The sequence below is a fragment of the Hoplias malabaricus genome, chromosome 16, assembly GCF_029633855.1.
Source record: "Hoplias malabaricus isolate fHopMal1 chromosome 16, fHopMal1.hap1, whole genome shotgun sequence".
NCBI lineage: Eukaryota > Metazoa > Chordata > Actinopteri > Characiformes > Erythrinidae > Hoplias > Hoplias malabaricus.
In genome coordinates, this window is record NC_089815.1 from 20,593,154 (window position 1) to 20,600,459 (window position 7,306).

General features: G+C 37.8%; 1 long non-coding RNA gene across 2 annotated transcripts; it reads left to right on the forward strand.

Annotated features, from left to right (window-relative positions):
* Positions 1–924: 924 nt before the first annotated feature.
* Positions 925–5,666, forward strand: LOC136671346 (uncharacterized). Of its 2 annotated transcripts, none has more exons than XR_010795702.1 (3): positions 925–1,200; positions 3,366–3,433; positions 5,523–5,666. It is a non-coding gene; the product is annotated as an uncharacterized lncRNA (long non-coding RNA). The 2 variants fall into 2 exon arrangements; XR_010795701.1 differs by lacking the exon at positions 925–1,200 and adding an exon at positions 2,883–3,237.
* The last annotated feature ends 1,640 nt before the right edge of the window (positions 5,667–7,306 follow it).

A 7,306-nucleotide genomic window follows, 5' to 3' on the forward strand; every position in this document is an offset into this window, starting at 1 on the left:
GTCTCAGTGGAACTCATAAGAATATGTCATGTTTCAATCTGTGATCGACTTGTTGAGTCCTTTTTTTTTTGATGTGATATGATTGATTGATTGGTTATGCCTTCGGCTGCTGGAAGGGGGCGCTTTGGTCACGAAGCCTCATTCTCAATGAAGCTGCTGAGAGTGAGGCATTGTGAAGCATCTTTATTGATTTAACCCCCTTTTTCAGGTATGGAATGAGCATATATATGCTACCGCTGTTATTTTGATTGTTGTAAACGGGTTTACCAAATGTTTGGAAGATTTATTTCATGTTGTATTTTTTGTTAGTCGGCTAGCTAAGCTAAGCACGCTTCGTCCGTGGCTAGCAGAGAGCACTTTGCCGCCAGAATATGCATAGCACATGCGGTGGTGAGATTCTGTTTGTGTATTTGTTCCGTTTGTAGTGAGAAACTATTGTAAAAGAGACATTGTAATAATATAAATGCGAAAATGTTTATCAATGAGCACATAGATGTTTATTTCCAGCACATGTGGGTTTGATGTTTATGTTTATTGGTTTGTCTGCCATTTTTATAAACTCATACATGTCATGTTTGCGTCCACCTGAAAGAGAGGACAGAAAATTGTACTGCACACTTTATAAGACTGCTACTTACCTGTGCAGGAAAAGTAACTAATATAATTTTTGGAATATTGTCTTAGGACCAAGATGTTGCGCATTGATGATTGTTACAGTTTTTATACTGATGTTTTGTACCTCTGTATATTTTTCAACAATATTAATTCTCAATGAAGCTGCTGAGAGTGAGGCATTGTGAAGCATCTTTATTGATTTAACCCCCTTTTTCAGGGTGTCACATAAATGTATGTTTTAATCATACAGCTCTAAACGTTTCCAACCACATTGTCTTGGTACTGCTTTTTAGCAAGATAGATGGTGCTAGTTATGATAGCCGCGAACATTTAACCAGATAACTCCTGTGGAATTTGCACACTTGTTTGCTCCCAAAAAATGTTAATGTTTTATCGTCGCAGATATCGTCAACTGGCGTTTCCCCCCCTCAAATTAGTCCGTTGGAGGGGATTGAAGCCGGAGACATCACCAGTTTTGTGACGGCTTACAAGCAGGAGGCTGAGGGAAAGGTAGGAGAGAAGAGGCGGGAAGAAAAGAAAGAGAGGGTTCTGCTCCATTGAAACAGGCTGCCGGTGAAAGGACGGGTCAGTCGTAGCATTATTTATTTATAATTAGTAGAGACCACCAGGTAGAGAAAGATAATTTAACTGTACAAACAATTGTAAACTCAAAGTCCAGTTTTGGGCTTCTTGCGGGTACTATTCGAGTTTTAGTTAGCTAGCAGAGTAATGTTTTTTAAAGAAGAGAACGGAGGGAAATATAAACATAGAGATGGACAGGGATTCTCGTCATTGATATTGGTCAGTTTGGTAAAATTAGCTACGTTCATTATAATAGAGAATTGTAAACGTAGAACATGTAACATGTTAGCTACAGACAAACTCCATTCCAGATTATTAGCTAATATATATTTGGAGTGTCAGGTGTGAATGAGGTACAAGATGGGGGGAGTAAAATATATTTTACTTTGTGCTGTATTGAGAATTATAGACTACTGTATTTTGCTGCAGAATTTTGAGCTCCATTCTACGGAGCCCCTAAAGGGACTGGGGAAAAAAAAAAGACTATTGATTTTGCGTTCCCTCGCAAATACATTGCGCTCCTTTGCAAATGTTTTATGATACACAATTGTCTTTGTGGCTCAGTCAACACATCAGGACACTGCAGTTTCCAGTGAAATCCAGCCACTTGAAACAGATATTATATATGTATTTATTTATCTCTACTAACACACAGTTTCGTTGCCAGTGCGACGTCTGTAAGGAATACATCTGTATACATCTGTAAGGAACTGCCTAACATCAGAAGTTGTCAGCAACAGGTTTATATACGTTATGTAGCATCCTGAAAGTTCTAATCAGAACGCCGTATTTCCATAGTAACAGGTGTATGAGACGTAGGCTGCTTCATGAAAGACAGAAAAAGAGTGGACGGCTGTGTTTTTTTTTTTTATTGTTATTGACTGGGGTAGGGGTCAAGCTAAGAATGTTAACGAAAAACCTTTAACAAGCAAAGACTCTTAAAAATCCGGTCATTCAATAACAAGATGGAGGGTGTAAGGCGCAACACACAGAGATATCAGGGCACACTGCGGACTAATTTTTACAGAGACGTGGCTCAGCGCGCTGACTCCAGACATGGCTGTGGAGCTAGAGCCGGTCGCTACATCATGCATTTAGTTTTATCTGGAAAATGTTTTTTTTTTTTTTTTTTTAAATAAAGCTGCAGTAAAAACAGGATACCCTTTTCTGACTGACTTTTACACACATACACATATTACTCCAATACACTACCAATAGCTACACATTTATTTAGGTGTTCACTCTCCTTTCTCTCCCACTGATTGGAAACTGTGTTCATTGTATCTTTATACTGTTCATGTAACCTTTGTCCATGCGCTTGCACTTTAAATTCTCTCATCCTCTTTGCTAAGCAATTAACAACACAGCATCAAACGTTTCAGTTGGCGCTCCCCAATAACATATCCATGTTCTCTGTTGAGAAGAAATGCTATGTCTTTATATTTCAGTCCAAGATCAAAGTAAATTTCAACGAGCTGCTCCATAGTTCACCTGACACGCACAGCAAGCACATAATCAACAGCAAGCACAGTACTACGGAGCCCACAAAGTATTTGCGAGGTAACGCAATTGTATTTGCGAAGGAACGCCAAAGTCTTTTTTTCCCCAGTCCCTTTAGGGGCTCCGTAACAAAGACAATTGTGTATCATAAAACATTTGCAAAGGAGCGCAATGTATTTGCAAGGGAATGCAATAATGTTTGCAAGGGAACACAAAATCAATAGTCTTTTTTTATTTTCCCCCCAGTCCCTTTAGGGGCTCCATACCATTCCAAATCTGATTTGAGACTCCCATTTTTGTTATTTAGTTTATATAGAGTGTACATTTTAATTGTTTATCAGAGTTTAAGAGTATTGCATTTAAAGTGTCTAAATACTAAATGTTGGCTACCAGTTCTGTGATCACAAATGTAGTGTGTTGGTTTTTGTAATGCATATGAAATGACATCTTATTTCTCTGTGCTATATGTTTTAAATGTGGAGAGTCTCGTCGTGCCATGACTTTCAGGAAGTTGGCTGCATTTAAGGCTCACATTTACAGGTATCATTAAAACAGGAAAACTGAAACTAGACCTAGGCTATATCATATAGGTTTTAATTTGACATGTCATTGAAAACTGCAATGGTAAATGTTGAAGACTTAAAATAATTTATATTCTCATCATTTAGGCAAGTGCCACAGTTGCTGATTTTGAAACCCTTAACCTGCTTGTGAGTAACTCAGATGTTTATTCTGGGTATGTATATATAATTGCAAGATACTCCAGAATGACAAAAGTTTAACATTTGAATTAATTACAGTGGAATTTTTGACCAATGCAAGATATTTGCTGACAGTGGAAGGACAAGTGACCTATGTTTGCTCAAGCCTCCATTAATTTCTGGAAAGGCAGCCCTATTCACCTTGTACTAAAATTTCAATTTCCAATATCGACAGGAAATTTCTTTTTTTCTCTCTCTCTACTTGTTTACTTCCTTCTCTGAATTAAACTAGCCTCTATTTCATGTTATCTTACCTGTAATTAAAGGTATTATTATATATAAAAACCTTGAAATATGATAACTTTACTGATGCAGAAACCCCATGTATGAAAATGGATTCAAAAATTCTAAAATTATATGAAGGTAATTGCTTTTTAATATTTTGACCCGTTTCTGTTGGATAATTCTTTATGAAATTATTATGAAGGGCAGTTACTGTTTACTGTCATTCATTCATCTGTTGCAACCATTTAATTCTAATCAGGGTCATTGTGGGAATCATTTGATGCAGTTGAAATTTGTGCATTTGATATGTGAAATTAAAGGTCAAATACAGGATTTTCTGATTACTATGATACATTGAAATATTGCATAGCATATCAGTATACATTGCTTTTAGATCAGGTATCAAATTGAAATTGCCGTACTTTTGGAAAAAAATGGTTTTGTTGAGTTCGTATTAATATCTATCCTCAGTCTTCACTACAAAAAGTGTGAGCAAGCGACAACTAGGGCTGATATGACCAAAAATTCATATCTCGATATGCCTAAAAGAAATGGAAATATATGATACGGTATGACATTATGAAAGCCATAACAAAATACAATGTCAAAGTATTAGTGTTTATTTTTAGCACCAAATAGGACATGCTACATTATCTAACTGTAATTATTAATGTAATTCACCCTTTACCTCACTCATTTGCTCTGATTACTTGCAGAAAAATAAAAATAAACATAGCACAAAATAAGAAAATTTGTGTCTGGTTGATTATTTCTTTGTTGTAACAGTGCTTCTTGCCAATAAACCTTATACCATTACTGTTAATTTCTCTTTTAAATGGTGCTACATTTGTAAGAAACATGCTTTTGTGAGATGAGCAGTAGAGCTGAGTATGTGGATTGCGCCAGTGAAAAATTTGTCAAATACTCACTGCCAGTGCCAAACAGCTTATTTTGTGTGATGGTGTGATGTGGCATCTCCTTCACTTGAAAAATGAGTCTTATCGTCATTGCAAGCAATCTCAATGCAGAAAAAGATATTGAGATGGAATTCTACAACCAGTGGCAATCCCATATCTCCACAGTCTGGGACCAAACTCTATCCTCCAAAATGACAACACTTGCCCCCACAGAGCGGTATTTATCAGAGACTACCTCCAGAATTTGGTAGTGGAGAGGATGGAATGGCCTGCTAGCTCCTGACCTCAACCCCAATGAACACTTGTGCGATCAGCTTGGGCGTGCTGTTCATGCCACAGTGACCAACACAACCACATGTGTGACCAGCAGTGTGTAACCAGGATGGTGACCATCATGAAGAGAAAGTCCTGGGCTGTTTTGGCTGTTTATGGTTCTTCCACACGCTACTGAAGCTCCTATTTGTTAAAAGAATACATTGTTAAATTGCCAATATGTCTTGTTTCTTCAAACTTCAGTCAGCCAGTCACAACTCACCAAACGAGTCAATGGCAGAATAAGCTCTTTGACATAGGCAGAGAGGATTGGGCTAATGTTTCATTGGCACAACCCACATACTCATTTCTACTGCTCATCCCACAAATGCATGTTCCTTACAAATGTGGCACCATTTCAAAGGGAAATTAACATGATTCCAACAGCATAAGATTTATTGCCAAGAAACATTGTTACAACAAAGATATAATCTACCAAACTAAAATATCCTTATTTTTGTTCTATGTTTAGTTTTAAAAATTGTCTTGCCCATGATGTCATCTGATCTTCCCCTTACTGTATCCTCTTGTGTACAAAATTTTTATTGCAATTTTTTTGTACCTTTATTTCCACATGCTATGTTACTAACTGGAATTTTTATTTTTATAGACGCCTCATTGGTACAAATCCCCAGGGGTGGTCAACGTAGAGAGCAACCAAGAAGTCCTGAACCATGCATCCGTGTGTATCCTTGCTTTATAGAAACTGATGGACTTTGAATTAAATTTTATTTGCAAACCGGATTCCAAAAAAGTTGGGACACTAAACAAATTGTGAATAAAAATTGAATGCAATGATGTGGAGATGGCAAATGTCAATATTTTATTTTTAATAGAACATAAATGACAGATCAAAAGTTTAATCTGAGTAAATGTAACATTTAAAAAAAATATATGTTCATTCAAAATTTCACAGTGTCAACAAATCCCAACAAAGTTGGGACAAGTAGCAATAAGTGGCAAAAAGGAGGAAATTGAGCATATAACGAACAGCTGGAAGACCAATTAACAATAATTAGGTCAATTGACAACATGATTGGGTATAAAAAGAGCTTCTCAGAGTGTCAGTGTCTCTCTGAAGCCAAGATGGTAAGAGGATCACCAATTCCACCATTGTTGCGCAGAAAGATGTTTGTTGTGCAGCAATAACAGAATGGTGTTACCCAGCGTAAAAAAGCAAAGATTTTTAAGTTATCATCAACCGTGCATAACATCATCAAAAGATTCAGAGAATCTGGAACAATTGCTGTGCATAAGGGTCAAGGCGTAAAACTCTACTGGATGCTTGTGATCTCCGGGCCCTTAAACATCACTGCACCTTAAAACAGGAATGCCACTGTCAAGGAAATAAAAGAATGGGCTCAGAAATACTTCCAGAAAGCATTGTCAGTGAACAAAATCCACTGTGCCATTCGCCGTTGCCAGCTGAAACTCTACAGTGCAAAGAGGAAGCCATTTCTAAGCAAGCTCCACAAGCTCAGACATTTGCACTGGGCCAGGGGTCTTTTAAAATGGAGTGTGGCAAAATGGAAGACTGTTCTGTGGTCAGATGAGTCACGATTTGAAGTTCTTTATGGAACACTGGGACGCCATGTCATCCGGACCAGAGAGGACAGGATAACCCAAGTTGTTATCAACGCTCCGTTCAGAAGCCTGCATCACTGATGGTATGGGGTTTGCTTGAGTGCTTGTGGCATGGGCAGCTTGCGTGTCTGAAAAGGCACCATTAATGCAGAGAACTATGTTCAGGTTCTAGAACAACATATGCTCCCATCTAGACGTCATCTCTTTCAGGGAAGACCCTGCATTTTTCAACAAGATAATGCCAGACCACATTCTGCAGCAATCACAACATCATGGCTACGTAGGAGAAGGATCCGGGGACTGAAATGGCCAGCCTGCAGTCCAGATCTTTCACCTATAGAGAGCATTTGGCGCATCATAAAGAGGAAGGTGTGACAAAGAAGGCCCAAGATGATTGAACAGTTAGAGGCCTGTATCAGACATGAATGGGAGAGCATTCCTATTTCTAAACTGGAGAAACTGGTCTCCTCTGACCCCAGACGTCTGTTGAGTGTTGTAAGAAGAAGGGGGGATGCCACACAGTGGTAAAAAATGGCCTTGTCCCAACTTTTTTGGGATTTGTTGATGCCATGAAATTTTGAAACAACATATTTTTCCCTTAAAAATGATACATTATCTCAGTTTAAACTTTTGATCTGTGATTTGTGTTCTATTCTGAATAAAATATTAGATGTTGGCACCTCCAAATCATTGCATTCAGTTTTTATTCACAATTTGTTTAGTGTCCCAACTTTTTTGGAATCCGGTTTGTATTTAAAGGGTCATGTTCAACATAAAACTGACTCTAAGTCAGTAACATGTTGGGTTCAC